A 14,346-nucleotide genomic window follows, 5' to 3' on the forward strand; every position below is an offset into this window, starting at 1 on the left:
ATTAAAAAACCCGAACAATTCTTTTCAGTTCTCATCTTATTTCCACTTGCTGAAATAAATGAAAATGCTTATCATTTCCTTATTGTGAAACTCTGTGCTTCCATTTTCCACCTCTAGTACCTTTTATCATTTATCTTTCAAGTTCCTTTTTCTCTGCCCATTCTTTATTTTTTTAAAGAAAAATTTGGCTGTACAGATCTAGTTCCCTAACCAGGGATCAAACCCAGTACCTCTGCATTGATTGAGGGTGTGGAGTCTTCACCACTGGACCACCAGGAAAATCCCTGCCCACTCTAAATTCATCCTGTCCTCCTTCTCCTTCCATATTGCTCCTAGCTATCTCAGTACCTCCTGTGTTGTAACTATTTTTGTATGCTGAAGATACTGTAGCCATGTTTTTCTCCCTGATATCATGTGGGCATTTGTGTTTTGTTCTATTTTTTTTTTTTTTTAACCTATTCAGTATTGAGTATCTGTTACGTGCCAGGCACTAGGTAGAGTGTTATGGTGAGGAAAGGTACTCTTTACCCTTGACAGGCTTATAGGAGAGAAAATAGACAAGCAAACAAGTAATTACAATATAGTGCTTGGTGTACTAAGAGGTATGCATATGGTGATATGAGAATACATAGGTGGGATCTGCTACACGTATCCCATGTCCATCTCAAAATTGACCCCATATATCCAGAGCAGAGCCGATCTTCACACAAGCATATTCTTCCTCATACCTTCCTTATCAGTGGTTAATAACCACTGATTCAAGATGGAAATGTCCCCCCCCCCCAAATCCCTGACTCCTTTTCTCATTCTCTCTTGGAATTATAATAGATTTTAGTTCCAAAACATATCCCAAATCTGTTATTTCTTTGCCATCTTTCATGTCACTCTCTTGTATTTTATTCTCTTTCAACTTTGCTACAACATAAGTCTCCCTTTCTAGAGTCTCTCTAGTCATTATCAAGGCCTCATAGCTAATCTCTAAAATTGAGATTTGATCACATATCCGACCCCTTCCTTTGATTGCTCCTGACTGAAAACAAAAAAATCCAAATTCTTTATATCATTAGTTCTCTGGAGCCAATCTCTAATTCTAGTCTTATCTCCCTCTATCAAACCATACCAGGCAACTGCAATTATGCCATGCATTTTTATGCTTTCAAACCTTTGTTCATACCATTTCTTAAGCTAGGAATGTGTCTTCATTTCTTCAATTAGTCCTACTCCCCCACCAGCAACGCAGTGATACAATCAAATATTTAACCTCCTTTTCCCTTCTGAAATAATCCTTATTTCCCTCAAGGGCTCCTAAGGATTTTTGTTTGCTTGCTTTTTAATTTTATCACAGAATCACATTTATCTCACAGTAAAATGTTATACCTCTTTTCTCCTACACTATATTGATCATTCACTTTGGAAACAATTAGCATAAACGACCACAGTAAACACTGGGAATACAATGAGCATACACAGTCCCTTTGGACTAACTACTTTTGGACAGGGATCTTTAAGGGTTTCCTTATATTATCTTCATATGCTTGTTATGGCAGTGTTCAGTAAATGTGATTGGATGGCTAATACTTGTTCAGTGTTTTAAGTGACAAGGTTTATGGACTGTGAGACGGACAAATGACAAATACGCTACACTATAAGCATGTCTGGGGGTGCAGATATGAATGACTGGGATAGAGACTAAAAACAAACAAAGAAACCACAACTACCTTGACTGTGCCTGACTAACCCTTCTTCAGGTTTCCAACTGTGAAAAGCAGTTGACTAAACCCTTAGAAGAAATGGAGTAGCCATCATGGTCAACAAAAGAGTCCGAAATGCAGTACTTGGATGCAATCTTAAAAATGACAGAATGATTTCTGTTCGTTTCCAAGGCAAACCATTCAATATTACAGTAATCCAGGCCTATGCCCCAACCAGTAATGCTGAAGAAGCCGAAGTTAATCGGTTCTATGAAGACCTACAAGACCTTTTAGAACTAACACCCAAAAAAGATGTCCTTTTCATTCTAGGGGACTGGAATGCAAAAGTAGGAAGTCAAGAAACACCTGGAGTAACTGGCAAATTTGGCCTTGGAGCATGGAATGAAGCAGGGCAAAGGCTAACAGAGTTTTGTCAAGAGAACGCACTGGTCGTAGCAAACACCCTCTTCCAACAACACAAGAGAAGACTCTACACATGGACATCACCAGATGGTCAACACCGAAATCAGATTGATTATATTCTTTGCAACCAAAGATGGAGAAGCTGTATATAGTTAGCGAAAACAAGACCAGGAGCTGACTGTGGCTCAGATCATGAACTCCTTATTGCGAAATTCAGACTTAAATTGAAGAAAGTAGGGAAAACCACTAGACCATTCAGATATGACCTTAATCAAATCCCTTATGATTATACAGTGGAAGTGAGAAATAGATTTAAGGGACTAGATCTGATTGATAGCGTGCCTGATGAACTCTGGACGGAGGTTCGTGACATTGTACAGGAGACAGGGACCAAGACCATCCCCATGGAAAAGAAATGCAGAAGAGCGAAATGGCTGTCTGAGGAGGCCTTACAAATAGCTGTGAAAAGAAGAGAGGCGAAAAGCAAAGGAGAAAAGGAAAGATATAAGCATCTGAATGCAGAGTTCCAAAGAATAGCAAGGAGAGATAAGAAAGACTTCCTCAATGATCAATGCAAAGAAATAGAGGAAAACAACAGAATAGGAAAAACAAGAGTCCTCTTCAAGAAAATTAGAGAAATCAAGGGAACATTTCATGCAAAGATGGGCTCGATAAAGGACAGAAATGGTATGGACCTAACAGAAGCAGAAGATATTAAGAAGAGGTGGCAGGAATACACAGAAGAACTGTACAAAAAAGATCTTCATGACCAAGATAGTCACGATAACGTGATCACTGACCTAGAGCCAGACATCTTGGAATGTGAAGTCAAGTGGGCCTTAGAAAGCATCACTACTAACAAAGCTAGTGGAGGTGATAGAATTCCAGTTGAGCTATTTCAAGACTTGAAAGATGATGCTGTGAAAGTGCTGCACTCAATATGCCAGCAGATTTGGAAAACTCAGCAGTGGCCTCAGGACTGGAAAAGGTCAGTCTTCATTCCAATCCCAAAGAAAGGCAATGCCAAAGAATGCTCAAATTACCGCACAATTGCACTCATCTCACACGCTAGTAAAGTCATGCTCAAAATTCTCCAAGCCAGGCTTCAGCAGTATGTAAACCGTGAACTCCCAGATGTTCAAGCAGGTTTTAGAAAAGGCAGAGGCACCAGAGATCAAATTGCCAACATCCGCTCGATCATGGAGAAAGCAAGAGAGTTTCAGAAAAACATCTATTTCTGCTTCATTGACTATGCCAAAGCCTTTGACTGTGTCGATCACAATAAACTGTGGAACATTCTGAAAGAGATGGGAATACCAAACCACCTGACCTGCCTCTTGAGAAACCTCTATGCAGGTCAGGAAGCAACAGTTAGAACTGGACATGGAACAACAGACTGGTTCCAAATAGGAAAAGGTGTACGTCAAGGTTGTATGTTGTCACCTTGCTTATTTAACTTATATGCAGAGTACATCATGAGGAACGCTGGGCTGAAGAAGCACAAGCTGGAATCAAGATTGCTGGGAGAAATATCAATAACCTCAGATATGCAGATGACACTACCCTTATGGCAGAAAGTGAAGAGGAACTCAAAAGCCTCTTGATGAAAGTGAAAGAGGAGAGTGAAAAGGTTGGTTTGAAGCTCAACATTCAGAAAACCAAGATCATGGCATCTGGTCCCATCACTTCATGGGAAATAGATGGAAAAACAGTGGAAACAGTGTCAGACTTTATTTTTTTGGGCTCCAAAATCACTGCAGATGCTGATTGCAGCCATGAAATTAAAAGACGCTTGCTCCTTGGAAGGAAAGTTATGACCAACCTTGATAGTATATTAAAAAGCAGAGACATTACTTTGCCAACCAAGGTCCGTCTAGTCAAGGCAATGGTTTTTCCCGTGGTCATGTATGGATGTGAGAGTTGGACTGTGAAGAAAGCTGATGGCCGAAGAATCGATGCTTTTGAACTGTGGTGTTGGAGAAGACTCTTGAGAGTCCCTTATACTGCAAGGAGATCCAACCAGTCCATTCTAAAGGAGATCAATCCTGGATGTTCATTGGAGGGACTGATGCTAAAGCTGAAACTGCAATACTTTGGCCACCTCATGCGACAAGTTGACTCACTGGAAAAGACTCTGATGCTGGGAAAGGTTGGGGGCGGGAGGAGAAGGGGACGACCGAGAATGAGATGGCTGGATGGCATCACGACTCTGTGGACATGAGTTTGAGTGTACTCCGGGAGTTGGTGATGGACAGGGAGGCCTGGCGTGCTGTAATTCATGGGGTCGCGGAGAGTCGGACACGACTGAGCGACTGAACTGAACTGAACCCTTCTTCAGGTTTCCAACTGTGAAAAGCAGTTAAACACCAAATCTTGGATTTCCGCTGAACCTAAACACTCTCTCATCACTTCCCTCCCAATCCCCATCATTTCTGTGGCTCCACCAGTGAAAAAAATGAGTACAGCTTTAGGGAGTCTTAAAGACAATACTCGGGCTTCCCCAGTGGCTCAGTGTTAAAAGAATTAGCCTGCAATGTAGAAGCCACAGGTTCGATCCCTGGATCGGGAAGATTCCCTGGAGGAGGGCATGGCAACCCACTCTAGTATTCTTGCCTGGAGAATACCATGGACAGAGTAGCCTAGAAGGCTACAGACCACAGGTTGCAGAGTTGGACACAACTGAAGCGACTTTAGCATGCACAGACACACGGATGATACTTAAATCTTGCTAAATTTAAAGAGAGAACACTACTTACCAGTTCCTGAGTATCAATTATATGCCCCACATGGTACTTAGAAGCTTTACATGCATTGTTACTAATCTTTATACCACCCTTGCTAGCTAGGTATGAACTTCATATGACAAATTGAGGCTTAGAATGGCTCAATAATGCTTAAGTTCAGAGAGACAACTGTAGAACTTGATCCAAGCCCAGGGGTCTAGGTGCCTGTCCTTTTCAGGAATGCATCTCTCCTCCTTGGTGTTCTATCACCATTCTCTGCAATCCATATTTTATGCTGTTCCCAGCTGTACTCTTCTAAAGCACAGATCTGGTAAGATTACTCTGTTCAGTAAAGGACAAATCAGAAAGCAGCAAGAGAGTCAAGTCCCAAAGATGCTTAGCAGGCCAATTCCTGTGGGTTTGTAGCTCAATAAAATGGAACTACAAAGAAGTTGTATTTTAAAATCATATGATATTAATCTCAGCTTTTTTCCTGGATGTGAGGTTTGTTTCCCTGCACTGGTTTTCATACGAACTTCTCACAACATATCCCTGGGAAGGGTGGGATGAATCTAACAAAACTCCATGGAAAATCATCCCGTCTTTAGAAAAATAAATTCCTTTCCACCACTACTAACTGCTAAACAATTGACGTGTCTTTATTTAAGTCTGACTTTTGAATTTGGTGACTGATTCTTTGAATTATTTTAGTGAGCTTAGAGAACCTATTACTTTAAGCCTTCCAAATAATTTTAGCTTAGCTTTAAAAACTAAAAAGAAAATGAAACTTAATCATCTTGGGCCTACAGCACATACAGGCAAGAAAAACCAGCTTACAAAAAAGTCACTGTTAGGCAAATTTTAACACATAACGTCTGTCACAATTAACTTCTTTAAACTATGAAGTGACTCTTTCAACTTGATTTCAGTTGAACCATTAAAGATACCTTAAAGAAATATAATTCAGTCAAAAGCTTTCTTAATTAAAAAAATAGATTTAAAAAATTCAATCTTTATACATAAATATTACCATTTTAGCCATTTTTAAGTGTATAGTTTCATAGCTTTCAGTATATTTACATTTAGTGCAACCATCACCACAACCTATCTCTAGAACTTTTCCATCGCCCCCAACTGAAACTCTGTACCTATTAAATTCCAATTCCTATTCCCCCAGGCAACCAACATTCTACTTTCTGTCTCTAAGAATCTGACTATGAGGTTGTCCATATAAGCAGTGAAATTATACGGTATTTGTACTTTTATGGTTGATTTATTTCACTTAGTATAATGTTTTCTAAGCTCATCTATGTTGTAGCATGTGCCAGAATTTCCTTTCTTAAGATCAAATAGCATCCCATGGTATGAATATACCACCTTTTCTTTATCCATTCACTGGTCAATAAAAGTTCTAAAAGCCTAAATATAACTTTATAGGATCTTTAGGATAAAGCTCACAAAATCAATACAGAAAAATGCCTAAACACCACAGCTAATGTTTTCAGAGTCACTATACTTTTCACTTTCTTAATGACAAATCAAGCTTTAATAAGACTTTATTTAAAGTTAACAGTCTGGTGTTCTACTGAAAAACCAACTGGGATTTGAACTCCTTAGTCCTTTGTGATTTTAATTTGGACAATGTGATGGCTCCAGTTTTTTTCACACATAAAACGAAGGGACCAAGGCCTTTTAACTCTTTTGTGAATGAGAACATCCAGGAAAGGAAAGACGGACAGGAATATCAGGTGCCTCCCAATCCTAATCCATGATGCAGGCATTGTAAGTGTCATTTTTACAAAGTAACTGAGAATCAGAATCATTAAGTATCTTACCTTGAATCATATATTAAATAAGTTTGAGACTTGGGATATCTATATTTTTCTGATTCCAAAGTTCACACTCTCCCCTCTATAACTTGATATTTTAATCAAAGGTACAAAAAGAAGTGGGGATGAAATGCACATAAAACATTCATTTAACTGAGTTGATTATCGAGTGCGATACTGTTGACACCTGAAAAAATAAACCATGTAAGTGGTTTTTTCCATGTTCCTATGCCTATTTCAGGAACCAGCACTCTAGTTTTTTCCAGAACTCTAGGAATGCTGGCTTTATGCCCCTTCAACACAGTATCTCTGTGACGAAATATTTAAGTTACTTGGATGCCATGACCACAAAAGAAACCCAACTGCGGGAACACAGGGAAAATTAGTTAATGTTAACATACTACTCATTCACAAGGTCAGATTATATTTCTAACAACAGTAGTATGCATTTTTAAGCATCCCTATATTTACTTTTTCTGGAATGGATTTCTCAAGCATAATATAACTTACACCAGTTTTGTAAACATAAAAATAAATATTTTTAAGCAATACAGAATTTTCTAAAGACTTTTACATTTAATGCAACCGTCACCACCACCTATCTCTAAAACTTTTCCATCTTCCCCAACTGAAACTCTGTACCTATTAAATTCCAATTCCTATTCCCCCAGCAACCGACATACTACTTTCTGTCTCTATGAATCTGACTACTCGAAGTAATCCATATAAGTAGTGAAACTACATGAACTGATTTGTAATGCACTGGTCATAGTAAACACCCTCTTCCAACAACACAAGAGAAAACTCTACACGTGGACATCATCAGATGGTCAATACCGAAATCAGATTGATTATATTCTTTGTAGCCAAAGACAGAGACGCTCTATATAGTCAGAAAAAAACAAGACTGGGAGCTGACTGTGGCACAGATCATGAACTCCCTATTGCCAAATTCAGACTTAAACTGAAGAAAGTAGGGAAAACAACTAGACCATTCAGGTGTGACCTAAATTAAATCCTTTATGATTAATACAGTGAAGTGACAAACAGATTCAAGGGATTAGATCTGATAGAGTGCCTGAAGAACTATGGACAGAGGTTCGTGACATTGTTCAGGAGGCAGTGATCAAGACCATCCTCAAAAAAAAAGAAATGCAAAATGGCAAAATGGTTGCCTGAGGAGGCCTTACAAACAGCTGAGAAAAGAAGAGAAGCTAAAGGCAAAGGAGAAAACGAAAGATATACCCATTTGAACGCAGAGTTCCACAAAACAGCAAAGAGAGATAAGAAAGCCTTCCTCAGTGATCAATGCAAAGAAGTAGAGGAAAACAACAGAATGGGAAAGACTAGAGATCTCGTCAAGAAAACTAGGGATACCAAGGGAACATTACATGCAAAGATGGGCCCAATAAAAGACAGAAATGGTATGGACCTAACAGATGCAGAAGACATCAAGAGGTGGCAAGAATGCACAGAACTGTACAAAAAAGATCTTCACGACCCAGATAATCATGATGGTGTGATCACTCACCTAGAGCCAGACATCTTAGAATGCGCAGTCAAGTGGGCCTTAGGAAGCATCACTATGAACAAAGCTAGTGGAGGTGATAGAATTTCAGTTGAGCTCTTTCAAATCCTAAAAGACGATGCTGTGAAAGTGCTGCACTCAATATGCTAGCAAATTTGGAAAACTCAGCAGTGGCTACAGGACTGGCAAAGGTCAGTTTTCATTCCAAACCCAAAGAAAGGCAATGCCAAAGAATGTTCAAACTACCACACAATTGCATTCATCTCACACGCTAGCAAAGTAATGCTCAAAATTATCCAAGCCAGGCTTCAAGAGTACATGAAGCATGAACTTCCCGATAATCAAGCTGGATTTAGAAAAGGCAGAGGAACCAGAGATCAAATTGTCAACACTCCTTGGATCATAGAAAAAGCAAAAGAATTTTAGAAAAACATCTACTTCTGCTTTATTGATTACACCAAAGCCTTTGACTATGTGGATCACAGCAAACTGTTTAAAATTCTTAAAGAGACGGGAATACCAGACTATCTGACCTGCCTCCTGAGAAATCTGTATGCGTGTCAAGAAGCAACAGTTAGAACTGAACATGGAACAACAGACTGGTTCCAAATCAAGGAAGGAGTATGTCAAGGCTGTATATTGTCACACTGTTATTTAACTTATATGCAGAGTACATCATGCGAAATGGTGGGCTGGATGAAGCACAAGCTGGAATCAAGATGGTGGGAAGAAATATCAATAACCTCAGGTATGCAGGTGATACCACCCTTATGGCAGAAAGCAAAGAGGAACTGAAGAGACTCTTAATTAAAGTGAAAGAGGAGAGTGAAAAACTTAGCTTAAAACTCAACATTCAAAAACTAAGATCACAGCATCCGGTCCCAACACTTCATGGCAAATAGATGCAGGATCAATGGAAACAGTGACAGACTTTATACTTTTGGGCTCCAAAATCACTGCAGATGATGACTGCAGCCATGAAATTAAAAGACAAGCGTCTTGGAACAAAAGCTATGACCAACCTAGACAGCATATTAAAAACCAGAGACATTACGTTGCTGACAAAAGTCCGTCTAGTCAAAGCTATGGTTTTTCCAGTAGTCATATAAGGATGTGAGAGTTGGACTATAAAGAAAGCTGAGTGCTGAAGAATAGATGCTTTTCAACTGTGGTGTTGGAGAAGACTCTTGAGAGACCCTTAGACTGAAAGGAGATCAAACCAGTGAATCCTAAAGGAAATCAATCCTGAATATTCATTGGAAGGACTGATGCTGAAGCTGAAACTCCAGTATTCTGGCCAACTGATGCAAAGAACTGACTCACTGGAAAAGATCCTGATTCTGGGAAAGACCGAAGGCAGGAGAAGGTGATGACAGAGGATGAGATAGATGGTTGGACGGCATCACTGACTTGATGGGACATGAGTTTGAGTAAGCTCTGGGGGTTAGTGATGGACAGGGAAGCCTGGCATGCTGCAGTCCATGGAGTTGCAAAGTCAGACCTTACTAAGCAACTGAACTGAACTGTATTTACTTTATCTGGAATGGATTTCCCAAGCATAATATAATTTACACCAGTTCTGTAAATATAAAAGCTAATATTTTTAAGCAATACAGGATTTTCTAAAGACTTTTCCTATTTTTAGGAAATTACTCAATATAGTTCCTTCTCACACATAGTGAAAAAGATCAATCTATTCCATTTAGAATAGCAACCTGTCTATATTTGGATCTGAAATGTTTAAACCAGATCAACTTAATGCCAAGCAAACAAATCATTTGCTAGATGACAAAAACCTGAGATTAATGCAGTAAAATGGTTTCTCTTTTTCATGACCTCTGATTTTCAGGGTAATGTGTGCAGACAAACCATGAATGTTTAACAGGACACACAAGTTTTCTGAATCTTTTGATGTATGAGTGCCCTGGTCCATATTTATACAAGGATGGTGGGGCATTTGTTAAAGAGTGCTGAATGGGGGAGGACAACCAAAAAACATTTACTAAGCACTTTCACTCACAGCACTGGAATAGGCACCATGTAAAAAAATAAAAGAATTCACACATACTCAATTTAGTGTCAGAGATTTCTGTTTTAACATATATTATCTCTTTATTAGGGGATAGTTTACAAGTTCTGTTTTTTTAACTTTATTTGTTAATTGAAGGATAATTGCTTTACAGAATTTTGTTGGTTTCTGCCAAACATCAACATGAATCAGCCATAGGGTACATATACCCGCTCCCTCTTGAACCTTCCTCTCTCCTCCTTCTCCTCACAGATGCTTTTAAACCTGTCTAAAAAGATATTTTCTCACAACTAAAAAGCAAAAACATAAAAATAACAAATAGATGTTTCTGCTAGGGAACAGTTTTTTTAATCTAAGAATTAGCTTTTGAGGTTACAAATCAGATTTTTCGTCAATTCAGAGAATTCAACAGGTAACTATGATAAAGGTGTAACCATTTCTCTTTTGCAGGTATACCAGAGGAAATCATGTATCACAGCAAAAGAGATTTACATGACATGTCTCTATTCTCACCTTGCCAGAATCCGTTCAACAGCATATTTCAAGGGCATAAGAAAGTTCATTAATCTATAGTAAAAATATTAAAATGATTAATTTATAGTTCTTAGTAGTAGTGTTATACAAACACCCAACATTTAATCTAATTTAGCCTTAAATACTATCTCTTAATACCCAAGGCAACATTTAAAATACATTCCCAAAGAAATATTCTGTACATCAATTCCTTTTTCTGACACAAGGGCCACCCTCAGAAGCTGGAAAATAAGATGAAAACCAAAGATTTTTGATTATAACTATCAAAGTGTATATAAATAAGGGAAAATGAGGCAACGAAAATTTAAAAAGTCAAATTATTGTTAAGCTTTAAGGGTTAATAACATTTTATTAAAGTTATCACAGAAAGTAATTTGCAAATGTACCTTAAGAGATGTCATATTTTATTATGCAGAAAAAGTTACTACCACAAAGATTAACAGATGCCAAGGAGTTGGGACTTATTAATAAAAGCTGATGCAACTAACTGAGATAGGTAACAACCATGCATTAACTCCAAAGAAGCCTAAACCTCCAAATTCAGCACCAGGCCGCACAACTAAGAAAATATACTTCAAATGTTTTAGAGCCAAGGTAAATACCATATAATGTGAAGCATGAACTTAAAAACAAGTTTAGGGCTTTATTTATACTATTTTATGATCTACAGAAAAAGGGATTTTGGGGAAAAGTTAGATCTTATATAACTCTACTTGATAGACAAATAAAACCTTCAAAAAGTTCTGGTGATTACCTCAGAGTAATACAGTTGCTCTGGCAAGAGGAAACTTCCAAGCTCAACTCTGTAAACTAAACTGTTTATGACTTGCAAACTGCCATATTGGTCAATCTTTACATGAAGAAAAACAAGGCAGTTGGGGGTCAACAAGAGTGGTTATAATGTAAGTTTAAGCATCTATCCAGTATTGTTTTGGATTACAAGTTTTCTGAAGAATAGGGATCTTAGGATCAACAAAAAACTGGAGAGACTGGGAGGGGAGACCAGGTAACTGTCTTATGCAAAAAGAAACAGCTGATAAATTTATGTTTTATCAGGTATACCCATGGATAGCCAAGTCCTTTAGCCTTGGATTTTCTTTCTTTAGAATCTAACTATGGAAAATCAATAAAACAAGGCAGTTACATACAAAGCACCCAAATGCATGCCGAACTTTGCTTTATGAACACTGATTAAATTAGCACTTCTTTAATGTTTGAGTTCTAGCTCTAAGAAAGATTAAGTTTTACGTACATTTCACATGCTTGAAAAGTGTAGTATCTAATTATATTGACAACTACAAAGATAACACTTGTGCAGCCTATGTCAGAACCTCAGCATATCAGCAACTATAAAGACACACCACAGTAGAAGTGACTTAAACTAATTATTTTCTGAAGCCGGTACTCAGAGGGCACATGATAAAATAATCACTGTGAAATAGTGAGACCTTCAAAGTAGGCTTCACGTCAGCTGGAAACACTTCAACTGAAAATGTGCTCAATAAAAGATAATGACTTCTCTAAATAAAAGAATCTGGTCTTAAAGTTTAGCTAGAAACGTACTCAATAATAGAAAACGACTTTTTTAATGAACCAAGGCTGTACGGTTGAGATATGTTTATGAAAAACCATGTTCCCTTATGTAGATAACGTGCATAATACACTTCTTTCAATATGCAGTCGAAGAGATAGGAAACAAATGCCTTCACTTTTACAGTCCTGCTGCTGCTGCTAAGTCGCTTCAGTCGTGTCCGACTCTGTGCAACCCCAGAGACGGCAGCCCACCAGGCTCCGCCATCCCTGGGATTTTCCAGGCAAGAACACTGGAGTGGGTTGCCATTTCCTTCTCCAATGTGTGAAAGTGAAAAGGGAAAGTGAAGTCGCTCAGTCTTGTCCGACTAGTAGCAACCCCATGGACTGTAGCCCACCAGGCTCCTCTGTCTATGGGATTTTCTAGGCAAGAGTACTGGAGTGGCTTGCCATTGCTTTCTCCGTTTACAGTCCTACTAAACTACAATTTTACCCAGGTTAAGCACTTGCAAACTGCTAATAGAGCACTATGACAAAATCAACTATACTTAACATTTAAAAAAAACAAAAACAAGAAAATCATTATGCAAAAAAATGCCAAACTGTATGCAGTTAATAAGTACCCAAATATATACCTTAATACCGAAGAGCTGAGCTAGTTAACTGTAAACTAAGTTATAAAACTGAAACGAAAAGGAACTGTGTACCATAACATAGCAATAGTTCAACTTTAATGACAAAGTTGAATTGAAAATACGTACTGAACCCATTACTAATAAATACAAATCAATCGTGGACTCAAATTTTATTAATAGAAACTGAGGTCTACAAAGGAAGATTTTTAAAGAACTCTGTCCCTTACTCATTTTCAGTTTTTAATAAGTAAACCCAAATAAAATCTTAAATATACATTAAAATAGCACCTTATACACGCTAGAATTAAGGCCAACAGATCCTTCGTTTAAAAACGAAAATGTGCACTCCTTTGGCACCTAAGTTTTTCAACTTTCTAAACCTCAGTTTTAATGTGACAAACTCAGTTCAATTCACTTTTTTTTCCCCTCCTAAACAAAGCAGCTGGGATACACACACACACTCGCGACTTACTACTCCAGTCCCACGTATGTCAATAAAGGTGTTTATTTGAATGAAATAAATATCAAGTGAATTGTGAAACCCTATTCCCCGCCCCCACCAACAAACAAAAAAACCTCAAAAGACCTCCAATTCAAGTCAGAAGACGATTGAAACTAATGGGGCACTCACAGCGTACCAACAGCATGGTCTGCAAGGACTTTTGCTTCCAAGATAAAGGAACCGTAAGTATGGAGATGACTGTAAAGGCAGTTGCAGATAACAGTCCAAATGTGAGAAGAGAAAGGACACTAAAGTACCACCAGGCAATGGACAGCGAACTCCTGGAAGTCTGAGGTGATCCTCCGGCTTAACACCTAAAGCCCTTTAGGCTGCTGGGAATCACGATACAGCAATGAGGTACTGGGGGCAGACACTTAAAAAGAATCTGGGAAGAGGGGGCTACTGGGGACACTTCGATAGCAGGTGGGAAAACAAGACGGAAAGGCCAACACGAGATGGCAGACCGACACTAGAATAAAGCAAGCCTTTCAAATCTGGCGCAGCCCAGGGAGCTAGCTTGAGGCCGAAGCCAGCCTAAGTCACAGGTTCAGGCCCAGCGAGCAACGGGGAGAAACTGAGGCGGAGGGAGCAGCCAAATTCTCAAACAGGACCTCTCCCCAAACATAAAAAGTGAAGAGACAAACCAGCTTTGCAGCAGGGGCGAGAGAGACGGCCACAAGTGCACCACCGGGAAGGCATACACCCACCCAGACAGGGGGAACCGGTTTGGGCAGGGGCTGTCCGAGCGTTCCCGCTTGCGCATGCGTCCTCCCCCCGCCCCCAGGGCCGCTGCTCCCCCTCCCCCCAATCACTGCTCCCCTCAGAACCCGGCTCGTCTAGGGAGCGGAACGCAGTCTCGCCTGCCCAGCCCCGCGGGATAAGAACACAGCTTGGCTCCCCGCAGGGACCGTCCGAGGATCCC

At 39.2% G+C, this 14,346-nt stretch overlaps 1 protein-coding gene across 4 annotated transcripts in view; it reads right to left on the minus strand.

Moving 5' to 3' along the window:
• The window catches only part of RABGAP1 (RAB GTPase activating protein 1), a 177,700-nt gene that overhangs the window by 154,339 nt on the left and 9,015 nt on the right, over window positions 1–14,346 (minus strand). Inside the window, exon 2 of one of the 4 annotated variants that reach the window (XM_055399557.2) lies at window positions 10,737–10,790. The exons of 2 other annotated variants lie outside the window; for them this stretch is intronic. The gene's annotated coding sequence lies outside the window, so the exon portion shown is untranslated. Of the gene's footprint in view, window positions 1–10,736; window positions 10,791–14,068; window positions 14,144–14,346 lie in introns of those variants that run through there. One more of the 4 variants, XM_055399560.2, reaches the window with a different exon arrangement.

This window comes from Moschus berezovskii, chromosome 11, assembly GCF_049115385.1.
Source record: "Moschus berezovskii isolate FMDL1 chromosome 11, NW_MosBer_1.0, whole genome shotgun sequence".
Taxonomy (NCBI): domain Eukaryota; kingdom Metazoa; phylum Chordata; class Mammalia; order Artiodactyla; family Moschidae; genus Moschus; species Moschus berezovskii.